This window comes from Amblyomma americanum, chromosome 6 (assembly GCF_052857255.1).
Source record: "Amblyomma americanum isolate KBUSLIRL-KWMA chromosome 6, ASM5285725v1, whole genome shotgun sequence".
Lineage (NCBI taxonomy): Eukaryota > Metazoa > Arthropoda > Arachnida > Ixodida > Ixodidae > Amblyomma > Amblyomma americanum.
In genome coordinates this window covers 111,758,717-111,780,536 of record NC_135502.1, presented here as the reverse complement: position 1 = coordinate 111,780,536, position 21,820 = coordinate 111,758,717, and the positions used below count along the sequence as shown (strand labels likewise).

Genomic DNA, 21,820 nt, shown 5'->3' with positions numbered 1-21,820 from the left:
TTTTAACAAAAGAAATCCCTGTCCTTTCGGTTCTGTCTACAAGCCCATATACGCGAAGTTGGTAATTATCTACCTCACATTCATAGATGCCTGGGACTCCCCATACCACTCCTGGATCAATGTTGCAGCGGTCAAACGGAGTGTCGCTGCCCCGGCTGGCAGGTGGCTGTTTCAAATACAGCCACCGGTGGGACTTGGGAGACCCAGGCTGCTCTTCTCGACCGAGAAACCACTTACGACCAATCGTTAACTGCCGCATGCCGCGGGGTGTAGTTTGATGAATTCGCAATGATGAATTCACACGGTCACGTGCGCGACGTAGGTGGCAGTTGGGCCACCTGCTTATCTCGACTCGTCGACGACGACGCGAAATTGGAGGGGCCACTTCAGCTCCGCCTTAAGGGTATGACGTAATAAAGTTAATGAGTTAATGCCCATGTGTGCGGAATTGGTCATTCTCTACTTCAAATTCATAGTTCCCTGGGAGCCCTACTACCACTTCTGGCGCAGTGGCGTAGCGGTTAAGCGATAAGTCACTGCCCCGAATGGCAGCTGCTGCCACCAGTCCTCCTTGTGCGACCCAGGTTGCTATTTCCTAGTGACCAATCGGCAACGCTGGGCCACCTGCCACGGTGGGTAGTTTTCTCACATTCCAATGGGTAGGTTGTGATGACGCCGCAAGGGCACGTCACCGAGGTGGCCCAACTGCCTCCTAGGTTGCACTATGTGGACCGCTTGCCAGAGCCACGCCTGGCACGCCCGTGATTCTTCACTCACGATGCCGACAACGCGACGCCGAATTTTCTGGTGAATGTGGCCTTTAACGCTATCACGTTAAAATCCTTTCGTTTCCGCTTGCCGTGGCTTCCTTGCTGTAAAAGCTGCAAAAGGACCGCAGCTCCCGTTTTACAGCCACACGTGCGATGCAGCTGTGGAATAGGGAAGTCAGCGCCAGCCCTCCGCCGGGCGTCGGATGACCGAGGATAACTGCCGGTACCCCCAACGTTCCTTCGGGTCAAACGACCACTGGGCCGGTTGCCCAAGGCATTCGGCACACGACTGAGGTCCGTCCGCAAGGCGGTCCCAACCAGGAACCGTGGCTGAGATGGCTCTGCCTCCACCCGTGCACATTCCGCGAGAGGCGCCCAGACCAGCTGGGCCACCGCGCGTCCTCCCGGCGGCGATGGGTACCCGTCCTCAGAGCGTAACCTCCCATTGGAACAGGATTCCTACCAGGAAGACATCCCTAGCCGCCTCCCATCTCCCTGGTAACCGGAGCATCGCTGCTCTCGTCCACGGATATGGTGATGACATTTCGGCTTCAGGTAGCATATATACAAGGCACGTTTCGGGAAACCACAAGGAAAAGAAAAGGCCTCTCAGGCTCCTTGCCCTCTCCATGGAGAAGGCCTTCGCCCTACGAGTGCTACCTCGACTGCATTTTTCGTCCCAACATTTCTCCAAGAATGACCCCTCTCCCTTTCCAACATGGGTCGCATTAACAAAAACTGCTTTTTGGGGAAAGTCCAATCTCCTGCCCAAACCTAGGCAGAGCCTCCATTCGGCCAGAATAAGGCGGTTGACTTGGGTCACGAAAGACTGGTGCAGTAGTGAACTTCCAGTGAACTACCTTTCCCCATGAATTCCCCGTCTCCCAAGGCAACATGGGTCGCATTAACACAAAGGGAGCTTTCTAGGCAACACCCACTCTTCGAACCTAACCGAGGTAGCGCCGCCATCGCCGAGGAAGACTATAAGGAGTGGAAACTCCGCCGTCTGCGGCGACCAAAAAAGGTCACAAGCCCGGTGCGCCACTATCCTGCTGGCGGCGCCTGGCGGCGCCTGGCGGCCTGGAAAGTACTGAAATACAACGTCACGGCGTGCCTGCTGAAGCAAGCACCCGTTTTGTGTGCTTGTCATCTGCTTTGAGCGCGCGCCGCCGGAGAGCGCGCTGGAGCTATAGAGGCTACAAGGTTCTAGCCTCTGTACTGGAGCCGCCTGCCCGGGCGCTACATTTTTTTTTCTGCTGCTTCTACGAGGCGCCGTAAGGCGCCGCCACTGCATGCGCCCCCGTCGGCGCATACAATTGTGACTTTATCTGGTCGCCTGCGCTCGCTCGCGCTGACGGGAGTTTCACCTCCTGGATAGTCTTGCTCCGTGGCCGCCATACAGCCAAAAGGAGAAGGGACCCTTCGGTTACGAAAAAATACGGCAGTGCTGAACTGTCCATGTAAATCCTTTTTCCATGAATGCCCAGTCTCCCAAGGAAATTCGAGTTGTGTTTACAAGAAGGGCGCTTTTTAGGGGATGTCCACTCTTCGACTCTTAACTAAGCAGCGCCCCAATTCGGCCACATAAGGAGGAGGAGTTCGGTTACGAAAGACTATGCCAATGTTGAGTTTCCTGTGTATTCCGTTTCCTCATGTCCGGCGGGTGCAGAAGCCATAGCAATAGCCATTGTCATCAAAATGGGCGACACTCAAAACCACGGCAGCCCCATTTTACAGACACCCAAGCCGCCTGCGGTGCCTATACGAGTGGACGTGTCTCACGCACAGCTCTCCGCAATCTGGGCGGCCTTCTCCAGTATGACCATGTCATCACCTGGGTCCCAGGACATGCAGGTCTCGATGGCAATATTAGGGCAGTTGCCCTAGCTCGAGATTATACCAAACGAGCGGGGCACACTGGCTCTACTCTCTACCGCCTCTAATCCCATTTTTCAACCCACCTAGAGACCCTCCGCCGTAATAGGCGTCTCTACCTCCCGCCACATAAGAAACTTTCCCCGGAGAACTCCTACCACTTAAGACGCATTCAAGCGCTCTCTCTACCCAATCTCCACCACCTACACCGCATTTACCCAACATTATACACAGATACATGTCCTTGGTGTGGCGAAATTCCCACATTCACGCACATTAAATGGACATGCTGTTGGGTGGTGGGGCTCGGAGTCGCACTCTGATGGAACCACGCGTTCAGGACGACGCCGATTCCACCGCCGCCACCACCAGGACAGGACTGCCGACGAGTTATAGGAGCTGGGTGATGGGAGGAAGGTTACGAGTGGGTTCATTTACATTTTTGCAGAGTTCAAAAAAGTGAATCGGGAGCTGGTTTATCACATACCAGCTTCTCCTTAAATAGGGTTTCATTTCCCCGGGTCCCTTGTTGGGGAATTTAGTTCATTTAAAATGCGTCCAATTACTGTGATGTCGATCACGTGTCCAGTCTTTAGGATCCGCCTTCCAGGACGTCCCCAACAACACACTCTCGCAACAATGGCAAGTTATGGTCCGTGCTGTCCCTGCAGCAGTGATGAAAAACCATGGAGGCCCAATCGGCGTCGAAGGTCAGAGAGAGAAAGGAATTTTAATGAAAGAAAGGCGGAGAGGTCAGCCGGTGGTAACAGGGCCCTGGCCTGCTACTCCACACAGGGGAAAGGGAAGAGGAGGAAAAGGAAAGTGTGAATGAAGGCTGATGATGGCATAATACAATGAGTTTCACGGGTGATGTCTATGCACACGCACACACACACACACACAACACTGGCTGGCGCTCGCATCGCGGTTACTGGACACACATAAAACTCAAAACTGGTGTCTGCAACACAACACCGACACATGTCATTAACCATGTAGGTTGTGCACAGGCGGTCACAAACGAGTATCCAGGCCTGTTTCACACAAAAAGTTGAGCAGGGCTTTTGTCATACGCCACCAATCAGAACGTCTCGTCCTTGCGCCCAGAAGAGTTTCCTCAGTGAGAGGGCGAGAGTCCAGGTTTTTCACGGTCGCCTCCAATGTTGTTCTTTCAGAAGTATACTTCGGGCACGCGCAAAGAAGGTGTCCAATAGTCTCTGGTGTGTTGCACTGTGCGCAATTTGGGTTACTTTCGATGCCGATCTTGTGAAGATAGTGTTTGGTGTAGGCAACGCCAAGCCGTAGCCGGTGGAGTAAAGTCCCATGACGTCGCACCACCACAGATGGGAAATGTAATCGTGAGCCAGCGTCAAGCTTACACGCGCGGTCCTGTTGATGACTCGGATCATGCCAGTGCGACTGCATTGCCGCCTGCATTAAATGCGCCAACAAGGCTCCAATGTCTGATCTTGAAAAGGCTATCTCAATGAAAGCACCATCACTATGTGCCATCCGAGCCTCGGCGTCAGCACGCTCGTTTCCCGCTATGCCGCAATGGCTCGGTATCCATTGAAACTTTATGATATGGCCGCGGTGGAAAGCCTCGGCTAACAAAAGCACAATCTGTTGAACCAGCTGCTCGCATGCTCTTGGTTTTAGATAAGTTTGTACGACCTGTAATGCCGATCTCGAGTCGCAGAATATAGTCCATTGCTGCGCTGGCTGGTGACCAATATAAAGGACGGCTTCTCGTATGGCTGCCAATTCGGTTGCCGTAGAGGACGTTTTGTGCATGAGCCTGAAACGGTGACATGAGGCATTTCCTGGCACTATCACCGCTGCAGCTGAAGAAGTGGTCGTAACGGATCCGTCCACGAAAACATGCTGGGTGTTAGTATACATAGATGTAATGTATGACAGCGCCAGCTGTTTCAGTCCGACTGTTGGAATGTGCGTTTTCTTTGTTATCCCTGGGATTGTTGTCCGTATAGATGGTTTTGGTACTGCCCAAAGTGGCACCTCCGCAATCTGGTGTGGCGCGTAGTTCGAAGGCAGCGCATTGTGCTGTATCCAAAGGGCTCTGGAAAAGGCTGCATCTGGACGCACCGCACTAATGTTAGTCAGGGGGTGATGACGATGCCTGGTCAGATGCCGCAAATGCACACGAAGTGGCTCCTGTTGAAAATAAATTCGTGCTGGGCAGGCGCGGGCCTCATAAAATGTGCCCCATGTAGAAGTTTTACATGGCAAACCCAAGCATACTCTTAAAGCACGAGCCTGCGCGCTTTCAAGCACACGCAGGCCTGATAGTCTGACCCCCGAGAGAACGGGTGCACTGTATCTGAGAAGGCCGACTACCAGCGCCTGGTACACGTGTAGTAAAGATCGCTCAGAGGGACCCCAACATTTTCCTGCCATACACCGCACATGCTTGCAAAGCTGTCGAGCTTTTTCTTGAGCACAGAAATGTGCTTCGTCCAGGACAGGTCACGGTCTATCGTAACACCTAAGAATTTGTGATGTGTTACGTATGGAACAATTTGCCCGTCGATTGTGACCGGATACCACGCCATTATCTTGCGTGTGAAAGCCAATGTTACGCTTTTAGTTGGCGAAAGTTCAAGCCCCTGACGGCGCAAGTACGCAGACGTAATGGACACCAAACGCTGCAATCTTGCTTGCACTTGGGGACGCGTGACACTTGATGTCCAGATGCAAATATTGTCTGCGTAGGCGGATATTGAAACAGTCTTCGGTAGTTGTTTGAAAAGGCCAATGAGCACGAGATTGAACAACGTTGGACTGAGCACTCCTCCCTGAGGAACACCACAAGCAACATGATGATCTGCTGTGTCACCTTCAAGAGTCTCCATGTCGAAGGTCAGACACCTGCACTGCACAGCTCGTGGGAACAAAAGGCCGCCGCTGCACTTGCGCAGATGGTTCCACCTATAGGAAGGCACTTAGGGGAAGACGAGGTCTCTTCCGAAGCGCGAGCATTCCGGCGTCCTTGCTCGCCTTAAACTTACACAGCCGCGTCTGCCGTGATTAACCGTTGCCGCCGCCTCCACCGACACCATGTCGCTGCGTCCCGGGTGGGTCCGGCACCGTGAACTAATGATAACTACGGTCCCGAGAAATGTTCCCACGCAGCGGATGGCCATTTCATTCCCGTAAACAACAGGTTTGGGAGGTGGGGGGGGGGATATGTCGATTTACGACTCCCAGTCGAACATTCTTGGCATGTTGGCGTTCTCCGTCTGTAACAGCTCAAAACTTCAGCCATCCGCTCTTTCGGGTCTCACACTCCGATCGGGCAAAGCTCGGAAATTAGAACCAGCTGACACCCGGGTCCCGTGTGGTGCTTGACGGCCGGCCTGGGAGCTATCGCCACAGAGTTGCTCGAAGCCACCCAGTAGAAACGGATGCCAACAGGCGAGACTTGCTGTCACCGTTGCTAATTAAAAGAAGTGCTGTCGCCGTTCTTAACAATGCTCAGAGAAGCCGAACTGAACCACTTAAAGCCGCACAACGCGGCTCTGGAGCAGTGGGAGGTGACGCTGGCCAGAGGCACCCTGGAAGACCAGGAGGCGCTAGCCGTCATCACCAAAGCGTCGGCGGAAGCCACTGGAGTCTTGAACTGAGGACCCCACCCACAATCCGCACCGATCTTTTTTTTACAATTAAATATTTATTCCCTCTCTGTAACCAAAATAGGAACTTTGTTTTGAAGCTCTCGCTGCAAACGAAGTTCTTCCTTTTCCCAGGAACACCTAGAAATGCTGCATCATTCTCGTTTCCTCAAAAGACGTCAGTTTCTTCAACATTTTGATATCTTACCTGATGAACAATGCAGATAAGCGGTATAGGACGGTGCGGTGCAACTGTAGCCTGCGGAAGAAAGCTGTTAGGGCCTTCAGCTACAGTGTCTCATTTCTCCAGTTGCTTTTTCACCTAACTTCATTTTATTACGCAGAATAAGGTGCCTGATGTTGGGCGATTCACTCCTGCTGGCGCATGGCTACATCCAATACTCCGACAAGCGTTGTATGAGTGGCCATGATGTTCCGTACGCCTACACGTATGATGGTAAAAAGGATTTCTTTTCGCTTGCGGTGGCATTCGAGCTTATATGTCAAACACAGCACTGATGCTAACGTTCAACATTTTGAAGGCTTACGTTGCATCGTGTATTTCAAGGGAAAAAAAAATATTGAGCGTTTCGTGGTAAGATTCAATATTCTCAAAGCAAATCCGCTGGCGGTATTGAACCGATCTGCAGAAAACAATCATCCTTCATCATTGTCTCTGGTGTCCTCGAAATGTCACGTGTATATGACAGAAAAAACTTTACAACTCATCTTCACCTCTGTGGTAAAATATTAAACGAGAGGCGTGCTACGGATCTCCATACTTTTTGAGAAGTTCATAATGCAGCATTTTTTTCTCACTTAAATGTCTGGCGAGAGCAACATTATTAAACAGCAATCAAATCTCACAAACTTTTCTTCGAGCATGTTTGACGATCGCGTTGTTGTTGGTTTTAGGTTTTTCACACGCATACTTTTTAGAGCTTGTTACACTTTCTTTTTATGGCTTTATTGCGTACTTACTGAAACATTATCGCAATATTTGAACTTGAACACGCGCCTGAAATTCCTCCCGCAGTCCCCATTCTTCAAGAACAACAAGAAGAAAATATATGCATCCCTGTTTTTAAAGAGACTTACCCACTCCACTGATTCGTTTCTGCAACGCAGGTCCGAAACTATGGCAAGAAAATCAAGGACACGCAGGTACGGGTTTAGTTTTGCGCAAGCGGTCCGTTATTCGGCGCTCTGTTTGTAACCTATATTGGGCCTCATCCCTCTGTCTTTGTCTTTAGAAGATGAAGTGAGTTTAGCCTTGAATACTCCTCTGGCGGGAAGTATTGTTAAGCAAATTAAGGCACGTTAAAAATATGTTAAACCGCACAGTACTGGCACAGTACAGCCTTGCCTTAGCACAGTACATTGTCCCTAACTGCATGAAAAAAAATCTGTTCGGAGCGCCTGAAGTTCCTTCGAATAGTAATGTTTAAATTGCACTCAGACTTCATCAGATGTAGTGTAGTCACTGCAGGCAACAGTAGGCCGCCTGCCAGCAAGGGGACGACGACTGAGCACAGCACGTACGTCGCCCCTATCGAGTTTAGCCTCACTTTCTCTGTTAATTTAAATCGTCAATTACTGATCAATTTGCCAATTTTTTGCTCGCCTTACCACCATATAGAGCAAGACCGATCATAGTGCGCCAATAGTTTTGGGCCAATAGTTTATTTTATGCACCTCCAACATTAGATGGACTCTTTAAGGAGCAGTAAGAACATCTGAAACCTTGAGACCAGTGTGACCGGTGTGTGTTGAATGCACAGGTATACTGTAATAATGTGCAGTACTGTACGGGTGCTGTGCAGGACTGTGTACACACTGCACCACAGTAATTATTTGTGCTCTAAACATAAGATTTGGTCCGTCACTGAAAAGGCAACCTCATCATGCGCCTTTGGATTCCTAACAGCCAACGGAGCCTACAAAAAAGCTGCTGCTGCATTTTAAATAAATGTGAAACTTGGCGGCTGCGTTTTTATGGAGGAAAAACGCTAAGGCGCCCGTGTGCTGTGCGATGTCAGTGCACGTTAAAGATCCCCAGGTGGTCGAAATTATTCCGGAGCCCTCCACTACGGCGCCTATTACTTCCTTTCTTCTTTCACTGCCTCCTTTATCCCTTTCCTTACGGCGCGGTTCAGGTGTCCAACGATATATGAGACAGATACTGCGCCATTTCCTTTCCCCCCAAAAAAACCAATTTTTATTATTATTGATACCGCTCTGAATGGCTGTCAACTTTGCTACTAGGGGCTCGCTAAATATATGCGCACCTTTCCGATCGTTTTGGTGCTTGCTTTTACCCTCCTGGCAGCTCATATTCGAGGAAAAAATACAGAGGAAAACTGTCATCAATGACGCCAAATTGGGCCTTGACGGAAACGGGACAGGGAACAGAACCATTGTGTGAACTCAGTGTTTTAGCAGTGTGCAGCGCTGCCACCAGCCGTCAACACGCATGCGCAGATAACACATTACTCATGCGTTGTTGGATGCTTCGACCAGGAGTGGTCACTGGGATCCGTCTCATTCTTTAATCTGGTGGGAACTGACCGTGTTATTTTACACTGCAGTGAATCTATTTGAACGAGAACATTACGTTCAGACGTGGTCAAATTAGATACCCCCCATATACAGGATGTTTCACCTAAGATTTTTTAAAGCGGAAAGCTGCAGGCTAGTTGGTGAACTTTAGATTCAGCGTTCGTGTTGTCCGTCTCTCTTCTACACTGTAAAAAAGTGTGTGAAATTACAGGCGTTTTTGCGGAATTTTTTTGTTGCATGGAGCCTCATCGAGACCACCTGTACCACCATTGGCGCTCTAAGCATCATGGGGCGGAGAGCTACCGACTGCAGAACTACAGCTTTTGGCCAAAAAGTAATGAAAAAACAAACATTGTTCGATAATCAAGAATGTCCTATCATTCAATATTCTATTTATAAATTGCAACAAACGAGCAGAAAAGCATGTAAATGCAAAGTTTGCTCAAAATAAGCGATGGCTTGCTCTCCTATTGGCCAAACGTTGCAGACCACAAAAGCCAATATTTCGTACTTAACAGGCGCACTTTTAGAAAGAGATATGCTTTTGAAAAAAATGTTGTCGCTTCAACATTTTAAAACTTTTTTCCACAGCATTTTGGAAAACAAGAACCTTTTATTGGCGTCATGTGCTTTTGCGTTTTCGCTACTGTGGCTTTTGCGCACTACTTTTACGCCGAAATCGTCTGCGCCGTGGATACGGAATGGAATATCTCTGTAAGGCCACTCTGCGTTCCTGGAAAAAACAAACCTACTGTCCCGCACGAAGTAGCTCATCGTCCCATGATGCTTTGCGCGCCCATAGAGGTTCAGCCACAGTGCCGCCAGCTTTCCCTCTAGTTAATAGTAAAGTGAACTAGAACTAATATTCTAGTACACTTTATTAATAGTAAGGAACTCTATGGTTTTTGACCGCCATGGCCTAGTCACGTGCGTTTCTAGTAAGAAAGAAGCAACGAAAAATGCTCCTGAAAACCTTAAAAACTTTCGTTTATTTTTTAAAGCCTGGAATGTAGTAAACTAAAGCGCAGCGCCAACTTTTCCGCACAACTACTAGCGGCACTTCGCAAGATGGCTCCCGAATGAAGAGCGGTGGATTTCTTGCTGCGTCGATTGGTTCGCTTTATTTGGACAGGTGAGTGAAAAAAACAATCTCTGCTGCTTGATACAGATAGTATGTTTTGCTTTTTGTCACCTGAGGTGGTCTCTAAACTGTATTGTAGATGATACGTGCGATGGAGGTGGATTGCTGTAGCGAAATGTTAAGGCATGGGCGCATCTCACAAAATGGCAGGAAAGCCCGAGCCGTGTGTAACTTTCCTCCTCCACCTTGTGGTTTCAAGCTGTCTATGCTCCGTAAACTGCTCATTGTGGAAGGTGCAGCTCTGACACGCAGTTGAAACTAACAGGACGAGCGCTGACGCGCGAATGCCTTCCCGCCGCGGACGCCGCCGTTGCGGCAAGCGTCGTGTGGTTCCATCGTGCTAGCTTCTCGTGCGGCGGCCTCGCTACAGCAACCACGAAGCCTTAATTTTCCTCGCTTTCATGACTGTCTCTAAGGGCTATTTGAAATATTTCCACTGTGTTTTTAGCGTGGTGTGCGCGTTGAAGTTGAGATTTGCCAGGGGCCAGGTTCTCGCTTGGGCTGCGGCTCGCGGGATTGGCCGCCGCGCGGGCAGTCGTCATGCAGCCGGCGCACCGGCCGGTCGCTCGAGCTGAAACCAGTATCGCAGGTTTCCGGCACCTGCGTCAGCGTGTCGTTCCGAATGCAGCGGGGCCTTGCCGGGGGTGTCGGATGGATGATGATGAGTTGATGGGTTATGTGTGACCCTGGGACGAGGCACTGTACTGTGCCAACTCCCCTTCTCATCTGACAACGGCAAGCGGCATCGCATCTTGCTCATGTGGGGCTACGGCTGAGCGGAGGCTGTTCGGCTGGCGCAGACCGCAGCTTTTTCTCGAGAAGAAAAGGCTGCGGTCTGGGTCCTTGCCTAGCTGTCGACAAGCAACGTCGACCCGGAGGCGGATCGTTCGTTTCCCGCTTTGCCGTTGCTGCGCGGCTGTGCTTCCCCGTGTATTGCGGTGGAGCATGTCTTCGCCTCAGTAGGCTCGGTGGCCTGGTCGCCACCGCTGTATCGGCTTAAGCGTCAAAAAGGTTCCACACGGCTTTTGCTATGGCTGTGAAATATAATCTAAAAATTGTAATGTCGGATATCCTGTTTGCCGGGTAACGAGAACAACCATATTGGATTATATCACGTAATACGGACTGTTATGACGGTGAGATGCATGTTATGTTGGGCACGGGCCGTCGATCACCTGCACGTGTCCGTTCTCATCGAAGGCTGGCGCTGATTTGCACGCGCCGTAGATGCTTGACAGCATGCTGCAATTACAAGCAGATTGAGGGCGCAGGTTACTTGACTGCTTACTAAGGGCTAAGTTTAGGCTTCGAGCGAATGCGCATTTCTGCTGACATAGTCCGTCGCGTCGCCTGTCGCCGACGCTTGCATGCAACCTGATACGAGTCAGCGGTGCTTGCCGCGCAACCAGGCGTGCAGACGTCGATCATGTGTGCTATGTTGGTAGGTGCGCATCTGTAGCATCTCGAAAGCAGCAAATAGACCGTGTAATTTAACTGCGTATATAGCCTACTTATTGAAGAGCGCGTAGCAAGTAGCATGGAGGGCATACTTTGAACGAGGCTTTAGAGGCTCACCAAAGGCTCACCAACGAGGCTCACCAAAGGAGCGAAATCTTTAAGGAGCAGCCACGCTGCTACACGGTGTAGCCCAAATGTGAAACAATCGTTGAGGCTTAGCAGGGTGTGCCTCTCATTTTAGGCAGGGTGTGTCTCTCATATCGGTCAGTAATTCGACGATTAATCAGCTTAAATTAGCTAATAAACTTCGTTATTTCTGCTTAAAGTGGCAAGGTTATATTGCAAAATTTATTCGTCAACATAGAGAGCTAGCGTTGTTTTTAATTTTTTTTTTGGCAATGTAGTACGTAGTATCGAAGCTTTTTCAGTTGGCTTGCCCACATTACCTAACTAAACAATGCCATCGCTGTGCATGGTATTGCCGCTGAAATCTAGTTAACTTATACGTCATCCAATGCACTAACTGCGCCTGTATTTGATGCATGCATTAGAAGTGCGAGAAGCGATTTTTTATGAATATGTAATGCTGGAAAGCCGAATCAACGAACTTTCAGGTGCATATTTTTGAGCCGATATTTCGAATGATACTGTCGATTAACAATATTTAAAAAACAGCTGGCATTCGAAGTTGACGGCTATTACTTTGCAATACAACCTTGCCTCTAAGATCAAAGACAGAAAAGTCTATCAAAGTTAATCATTTAACTACTGATGCATTTGAGGTATACGTATTGTCTGCCTTGCTGTACAATCCAGCTCAGAAGACCACACCGATGTAACTAAGTACTTGAAATAAAAATCTGAAAAAGTGACAAAAATCACCCTGTGTATATAATACCACTGTGTAGGAAAAAAATGTATCTGTACCGCTCTTTGTCCGCCACATTTCACACACACACACTTAAGGTATGGAATCGGGGGTATGGCATTCAGGCTTTTGTTTTTTGATTGGAGAGGGGTATGTTCTGCCTTGGGAATCTATAGTAGCAAGAGGTAAGGCAGAAAAGACCATAACGTTTTGATAAAACATGTTTCACCTTGGTTTATCATTAAATTCTCCTTATTCATATGGCCACATGTGCTGTCGAGGCTATGAGCTTCTATGACGCATGAGCTACGAACGAAGCCGACAGCTTTATTACTACCCACTGGATCTAAACCTCACTTGTGGAGATGAAAGTCTATCTCAAGTTCTTTAATATGTGGCCGTAAAATGATGTGATCACTCAGAAACATGGCGCATAATTGGCTTTACTAGCGTCCTAGAGACTTCTGTTTCCAATGGTACCTGTATGACCGGAAACTCTGCCAACGCATGCGCCTCATAAACAATGAGAATGTAGAAGCACCATATGCTCTTTCCACCTAGCAGTACCTGCGACTCCAGCTGATGTACAGTTTTCGATAAAACGAATCTTGCTGCTTTATCATGATGAGGAGCTTGCCAAGAAGGTTTGAGCAGGAATGTGACACCTCACAAAGCTAGAGTTTTATTTCTGGATGGAAACAGTGTTTTTTTTAGTGTTTTTTTTTGCTTAACTTATACTACTCAGAACGTAGCGGATCATTCATGGGACCTGATTTTTTTTAACACATCATAGTTCCTTTTGCCCTTGTCGGAGTAGTTGTGCAAGTGTACAACATATATATTTTTGTCTTTCAACTGTAAAAATTAAATATTTAGTTTTTGTGCCTGGTCGTTAGTCGCAGCTTGTGGCTCTTTGTTTCAGGGCTATTGCAGCTATTAATCTTGCAACAGGAACGAAGGTTGAGAAGACAGGCAGAAAGCAACACTGCCTGGCACCGAGAGTTGCTGCAGTCATAACAGCACTCAAAGACTACGACTTTTATATTTTTGGCTTGTGTTGCTCTTTCTAGGACTGCATGTTTCTTTTCGGGAGTAATAAGCCTTTTATTATTGGCATTGATAAATGTTGTACTCACAAATAGTTTTGTAGCAGGGTGTTGTAAAGTGACGTCAGCCGCAATCAGACTGCCTTGCAAGCGCTGACGGCACGTGCGTTTATCGTTTGATATCCTTCCCTTGTTCTTCCTTTCCCCTTTCCCCCCCTCTCTGTTTCGTATATATACGCTCCGAGCCGGAAGCAATAAAGATTTCATGTTGCAACCTTCGAACGGCGTACTGTCGTATGCAGTAAGACACGCCACGTGTGTCGTAACGATGTAACAGTGGCGACGAGGCCAGAAAGAACCCTTGAGGTGAAAAATGATGTAAGCCAGGCAGTTAAGCAGGAAACAGCGGCCGCGGAAATACCGACCTTGGCTCATCATCAACTACCGGAATACGATGACCAGTCCGACAACTGGAAGGCCTACATCACGAAGGTAGAAGCCTATTTTGAGGCAACTGGCGTCAGCGATTCGGGAAAGAAGAGGATGTTGCTGGTAGCAGCATTGAGTACGCGCACCGTGCAAGTGCTCTCAGGACAGGTTGCACCGAGGAAGCCAAACTCGCTGACGTACGAGGAAGCAGTCAAAGTTTTGGATGCCTACTTCGACCCCAAGCGTCATGAAATAACGGAGAGCTATCGGTTCTTCAATCGCTGCCAGTTGGAAGGTGAGCCCATTCAACAGTTCATCGTTGAAGTTCGCCGGATTACGGATGGCTGTAATTTCGGTGACATGCTAGACCGGATGCTTCGCGACAGAATCGTCTGTGGCGTGAGGTCAAGCGCTATTCAGAAGCAGCTATTAGCGAAAACAGATTTGACGTTGAAGGAGGCTGATACAATTGTCATATCAGCAGAAGCAGCGGAAAACGATACAAAGAAGATGTCTTCTGACATTGAACACGTACTCAAGGTCAATGCACGACAAGCTGATGAACTGGTGTCAGTATGTGGGCGTTGGGGAAGTAAGAAACACAACAGAAACGCCTGCGGCTGGGCGAAAGCGAGGTGTTACCGCTGTGGTGTGTACGGCCATCTGGCGAAGATGTGCCAAAGCGACGTGCGGAAAGGACGCCCAAAGGCACGTTCACAATGCAGGCAAGGAGAAGCGTTTGCAGTAACAGCGGATGTTACTGAGGAAAATGGAGACAATGCGCACATTTGGACACTAACCGCACCCTTCAATGGTCGGCTACCACTGCCTATTCTTCGTACTTTCACATGGTGTGGCATTGACGTACCTATGATTGTGGACACCGGCTCACCCGTCTGTGTTGTGTCCAAAGAGATTGTTGAGAAAAACCGTGAAAATTGGCCGCAATTAGGACCTGCATTCATTAAACTATCCTGTTATCTTGGACAACTTCCAGTATTAGGGAAACTGAGTATGTCAGTGTCCTACAACGACAAGGAGGTCAAGAGTTCCTTGATGGTCCTGAACTGTTCAGGTCCGAGCCTTTGTGGACGGGAGTTGATTTCCAAGTTCAATGACGCAGGAAACTCGGTGTTGAACGTATCAGTGCAACAAAACTCTGGTCCAGGAAGCAGCCATACCCCCGCCACACATGCCGTCCTGTCAGAGTTCAAAGACGTCTTCAGCCCCGAGCTGGGCCTAATTGACGGACACCTTGTTCATCTGAAGCTCAAGGAAGGCGCCATGCCGAAATTTTGTAAGGCCCGTTTCCTTCCATTTGCTTTACGCGACAAAGTTTCGAAAGAGATTGATAGGCTCGTAACGCTTGGAGTACTGTCACCTGTAACGCACGCCGAATGGGCCACTCCCATTGTGCCTGTAATGAAGAAGAACGGCGAGGTTAGAATCTGCGTTGATTTTAAGGTGACCTTGAATCACGTCTGTGAACTGGAGCAGTACCTGTTGCCAGCTATTGATGACATCTTCGCATGCCTGAACGGTGGGGACTGCTTCAGCACGCTGCATTTAAGAGACGCGTATAACCAAGTCCCCCTCGATGAGGACTCAAGGAAGATGTGCGTAATCAATACACACCGTGGGTTGTTTTGCTACAACCGACTGCCGTTCGGATGGATGGATACGGCTGAACCCTTTACATCGGGCGGTGGCTCAAGCCACCTAGCCATGTCTTGTGAAATTTTACTCCTGTCTTGCTTTTAGCCACCAATCAGATAACCTTCGCTTGGTTACTTCTAACCTCTTAAAATCCACTTTCCCTTCACTATCCCTAAACCCCAATGCCTTGGGTAAGTCAGCCCCGCTGCCTTCCACTGTAGGGTGAAGCCCTTTACAGAAAAGTATCAAGTGTTCAGCCGTTTCCTCCTCCTCTCCGCACGCAATGCACAAAGTGTCTATCTCCTGGTACCTGACTCTATACTTCTTAGTCCGCAAAACTCCAGTCCTGGCCTCAAACAACAAAGAACTTCCCCTACAATTATCATAGATATTTTCTTTGACAATTTCCTGTTTAAAGGTCCGGTATGTATAGCTTCCGCGCCTGCCATCTTCCAGCGGAAAATAGAAACAGTTCTGCAGGGCCTGACAGGTGGTCAGGCTTTCCTTGACGACGTTTTGGTATCAGAAAAACTTGGTAGCACCGACGTATTACGACAAGTACTGCAGCGTTTTCGTGAGCATGGAGGGAAGCTCAGACTTGAGAAATGCAGCTTTCGCCAAGGCGCCCGTGTGCTGTGCGATGTCAGTGCACGTTAAAGATCCCCAGGTGGTCGAAATTATTCCGGAGCCCTCCACTACGGCACTTCTTCCTTCCTTTCTTCTTTCACTCCCTCCTTTCTCCCTTCCCTTAGGGCGGGGTTCAGGTGACCAATGATATATGAGACAGATACTGCGCCATTTCCTTTCCCCAAAAACCAATTATTATTATTATTATTATTATTATTATTATTAAGAGGCAGTGACGTATCTGGGTCATAAAATTGATCGTGAAGGTCTGCATCGGATAGAGAAGCATGTTGAAGCAATCGCGCAAGCCCCCAACCCACAAAATGTTCAGCAGTTGAGGTCGTTTCTGGGCATGATTACATTTTATTCGAAGTTCGTGCCCAACATGTCTTCCGTACTTGCACCGCTGTACAAGTTATTGGAGAACAGCACACGTTGGTTCTGGGGACATGCGCAAGAAGCAGCTTTTCGTGCAGCAAAAAAATGCCTTCGGGAAGCGGCTGTGCTGGCTCACTATGATCCCGAGAGACCCCTCAAGCTAGAGTGTGACGCTTCACAGAACGGAATAGGTGCCGTGCTTTTCCATACATTCGGAAAGGTTAACAAACCTGTCGGGTTCCGTTCTAGGACGCTAACAAGGGCTGAGAAAAATTATTCCCAGCTTGAGAGGGAAGCCCTTGCTCTTGTGTTTGGAGTGTCCAAATTCCGTGATTATCTCGTAGGCCGAGAATTTGTATTGGTCACCGACCACCAGCCGCTCCTGGGCCTGCTGAAGGCGGATCGACCAACTCCAGCATTGGCAGCCGCCAGAATACAGCGCTGGGCGCTGTACTTAGGTGGATTCCGCTATCAGCTTCAATACTCTCCTGGTAAACAACTCCTCAACGCTGACACCCTTAGTAGACTGCCACAACGGACATCTGAGCCGAAGCCACCAGAAGCGGACCCACCAGACTATCTGCTGGCATTGAGTGTGTTCGATGAGGGAACTGTGTCAGTTGAGGAGCTAAGGCAGTTGAGTGCGGGCGACCCTGCTCTGAGTCAAGTTATGCAATTCACCAAGAACGGTTGGCCGCCCTGCGCGAAAGGCTTGAACACGAGTGTCGCACCTTTTTTTTGACAAGAAATTGGAGCTTTCTTTGGCCCACGGGTTGTTATACTGGGGCCGGCGAGTAGTCGTTCCGATGGAGGCGCGACGTCGCATCTTATACCTTTTGCATGAGACGCACCAGGGATCGTCCGCTATGAAGGCGGTTGCTAGATCGTCATTCTGGTGGCCAGGGTTAGATTGCGAAATAGAGGCAGTGACAGCGTCATGTCAGAGTTGTGTCCAAAACCTGCCTATGCCAGCTACAGCAACGCCAAAAGGCTGGCCCGCTACTGTTGAAAAATGGGCAAGGGCACATATCGATTTTGCGGGACCTATTGCAGGGAACATGATACTCGTGGTCGTGGACGCATACAGTAAGTGGATTGAAGCTGTGCCACTCCGACAAGCAAACGCTTCATGCACAATCAACTGCCTGCGCGGTATCTTCTGCAGATTTGGCGTGCCACGAACCATCGTATCCGATAATGGAACGCAGTTTACCGCTGACGAGTTCGCTACTTTTGTCAAGAGGAACAACATAACGCATCTGCGCACAGCTGTATATCACCCTCAATCGAACGGCCTAGCAGAAAGGGCTGTCAGGACAATTAAGGACGGCCTCAAGAAGATTGGTGAGGGGCGGCTGGAAGATAATATAAACAAGCTCCTTTTCAATTACAGAAGGACACCTAACCGCTCTGGAAAATCGCCGTCAGAGCTGCTCTTCGGATATAAAATTCGATCCCGTTTAGATACATGTTTCCCTCCTGTACACGCAGGGCCAGCGAACGAAGCAAACGAGTGGCCACTGCCATTGCCTGAAGCTACCGTGTACGCCCGCAACTTCGGAAGGGGTGAGAAATGGACTCCAGGAATTGTATAGTACAACAGGCTCTCGGATGGTGAGCATTCGAACACCAGCCGGATCAGTAAGACGACATGTTGACCAGGTGCGGGACCGGGAAGATGCGACGCCACCGTTTGGTAAATACCAAGAAGCGGCAAAACGAGACTCGAGAACAGGTACTCCTAGCGACTACCCACTGTTGCCTAGAACTCCAGCCGAACAAGGGGGCATAACAGAACCTGAGCATGAAATTCAGCCGGAACTCGCAGGGAGCAACGCTGAACCAGTCAGATCACCCCAAGCCTGGCGGCGCTCTACACGTCAAAGGAAACCAGTACAGCGACTTCACTATTAAGGAAGAAGAGATGTTGTAAAGTGACGTCAGCCGCAATCAGACTGCCTTGCAAGCGCTGACGGCACGTGCGTTTATCGTTTGATATCCTTCCCTTGTTCTCCCTTTCCCTCCTCTCTGTTTCGTATATATACGCCCCGAGCCGGAAGCAATAAAGATTTCATGTTGCAACCTTCGAACGGCGTACTGTCGTATACAGTAAGACACGCCACGTGTGTCGTAACGATGAAACACAGGGAGACTGCTTAAAACTCAAGGCCCCATGTTTTCACTTTCATTTTAATGAAGTGCTCCTTCATACAAGCTGTTTTGTTTTCGGTTCGCAGGCAATGCTACACCAATGAAAATCAGTGTGTTGTGCAAACATTTCATATTTAGACATTGTTAAACTGGCTGCAGGCAACTTCCCTCGAGCAGTGAATTATCGAACCTCACACTTTCAATTCTGTAAGCGACGTAAAGAGCGCATTTGTAATTTAATGTGCACTTCTTTAAATGCTTGCAGAAAAGCCGCATTTTGTGGGGAAAAAATTATTGAAATAAAAGAACAACCAGGCAACAGAACTTTCCATTACTTTGAAACATATATTCTGCAAACAAAAAAGAAAGATGTGTGTAAATTAACAGCAAGCCAAAAACAGAGAACTGAACTCTCTTTTTATTCACTGATTTTCTGTACATGATAGAAAAGAAACACTGTAAAATAACAGAATCGCTGAAAACAGAACGTGAATTTCACAGACCTTTTGCAAGCTTTCAGTAAATAATGATGAAGAAAAGTATGAAAATCACAGACTTACTTCGAAACAGAAAATGGAACTTTAGAGAAGTTTCACGGTGATTTTCGGTAAATAATAAAAAGTGACATTGTAAAATTAGTGTTTAGAATTTCGAAAATGCGGTGGCCCTCGGCGGTCGCCGAAAAAAATTCGCCGATATCACGCCAATAGACATGCTTTCAAAACCTTGCAGGCGAATCCCAACAAATTTGGCCGTTATCATGCCAATACACATGCGCTTTCAAGAAACTTGCAGGCAAAGCAACCTTTGCAGTGCACGTAGCCCGCCGAAATAGCCAAAATTTGTTGGGCCACAGCGCCAAAGGTAATCGTGCTTTCGAAATTATGCAAACTGGTATGGCTATTACTTACGGTGGGCTACACGCCTCTCAATAATTAAGCAGTGCAATAGTAATGGTAAAACATTTAACTATTCAATATTAGTTAACCAACTAGCTGCTAGTTATCACACCTTAGCTATATTCTGATGCACTTCACTGCTGGCCATGCTATTCCGAAACACGCGCTGTTCTAACTCGAAAACCTTGTGAGGAGCAAAACCGCAAAAGAGGACTGGACTGAGACAGGCGACAACACAGGGCGGGCCTCAGTCCTGTCCTGTTTTGCGGTTTTGCTCTTCACGATGTCCTGCCAACTGGCCTAACACCAAATCCTTCTAAGTAACTCGAAAAGCCTATTTTTTTTAAAATTGTGCAAGGCCATCGGCCGCAAACCGCACATTGTGATGCTTTCTGAGCTCAACCTACCCTCGTGGACGAGTGTCCCGGATACACTATTCCTACAATTTAGACAAAGTGGTTGTTTACCTTTTAAGTCTCATCATTGTCTCCCGCTTCACACATTGGACCGCGGGATAAGTATTTCTTGTTGTTTATCGCGAGTTATTTGTGCATGTCATTATCAGTCTCCTCAGACAAAGAACGCGAGCTCAAGCCAGATAAAGAAGCCTGGTGCTTGGCGGCGTCAGCTGTGGCCTCCTGCCGTCAAAGGACATCGTGCCGAAAGAGAAGAGAGGACCTTCGAAGGATAATTACCTTTTAAAGACACGTAAGTTACCAATCTCCTCACCCTTACAAGGTAGAATTACTAGAGAAATTATATGACCATTTCATCTGTTTATTTGCTGTAATCACCGGTGTTTTAGCGACCACTTTCAAAACTTCCTAAACGTGTGCTCGAAATAGAAAATCTTTTGAGGAACACACCCTCAGCCGCGGCGGATGTCAGTTCACTAGGAAATTCTATAGATTAGCCGGGTCATAAGCTAATGTTTAATAACTGTCTTTTCATTAGCCCGCTATGAAGGTAAGTGGACCCACAAGGTTAATTTGCCTACCTCTGCCTCACTTTGAATTGCACTATCCTGTTTTGGTTTCCATTATCATTTCATCGTTTGGGTTGAACGCCTTTGGTTGGCACAGTGTGGTCATTAAAAACATATGTATTGTGGTGAATGAATGATTACACCAGCTTACATGTGCAGCTTTTAATTCTCGACGCTTAACTGAAGGAATGATAAGGAACGCTTTTGGAGTAACTTTCTTTTTACAAACAAAAAAATGAAACGTGGTCCATTCCCAGCCTTTGCAACGAACACGTATACTTGCATGTCGTTTGGGACCTAACGTTTCCCACCTTCTTTGATTCAGTTGCCGGTGCAGTCGGAGCTGACGACAGACGCTACCCCAAGCGTGCCGTCAAGCAAGTCAGCTTCGCGGAGGACGCCGAAGACAGCCGCCAGGGGTCATCCGGCCAACCCTCGTGAGTGGGCGGGTTCCTGGGGGAAGCCCGCTTATTTAGTTATTCCCTGTGCACCTCAAATATCCGTAAAAGCGATATCAAGAGAGGGGTATTCAGTGAGACCAGAAAGCACGTGACGGACCCATCGCCATAAAGAGCTGGGCGGCAGTACATTAAAAGCGAGGTCTAAATCAATCGGGAGCATACATGACAAATTATTGCGGGATCTTTTGGAACTAAAGGTGTGAATGGAAAAATAAAAGCATTAAGTGTTGAGGTGCATGTCCATGTATGCCTGTGCTCTTTGGCTGTTACCTAAAGGTGAGCCAGTAAGGCATTGCGAGATGAAACTGAAGACTAAGCAAACTTTCCTCAGGGGTATTCACTCTGTAAAAGAACTTCTTGAGCTGAATTTGTCGCTGGAGTGACACTTTCTCGCCGTATGTGGACGAGACTCAAACTGGAGGTACTGGATTGCAAGTGGAAATTTTCCAGCTGAAAGCAAGAAATGTTCTAGCTGGACACGATTTCCGGTTTAATAATATAGCTACAAACATGTAGTTCTAGCTGGAATTGGACATTTCCAGCTGAAAGGCATGATTTGATCTTCAATCATTTATTTATTACAGATACCTTAAGCGCCCTTGGGAGGGGGCTTTACATGAGAGTGCTACAAAGGACCAACTTCTTGCTTCCGACAGAAGCTATATTACTGTTTTAAGCCAATGTTCTGCAGAGACTTTCCCTGAAACAGTCCGTTAGCAGACATATGCTAATAAAGCAAAAATAATAAAGATGTCGTGCTACCCAGCTAAGAATCAGCAGAGCTTTGGGCAGTTGCATGGCTGTAAGTTCTCAAATATTAATAACTAGGGATTATGAACGGTTTGACGTTTTAGATGATAGGATTGCTGTTTTATTTTTTGTAAT

General features: G+C 48.2%; 1 pseudogene; it reads left to right on the top strand.

The window, feature by feature from the left end:
* The first annotated feature begins 6,634 nt into the window (after window positions 1-6,634).
* Window positions 6,635-18,455, top strand: LOC144095456 (uncharacterized; annotated as a pseudogene).
* Window positions 18,456-21,820: the final 3,365 nt, after the last annotated feature.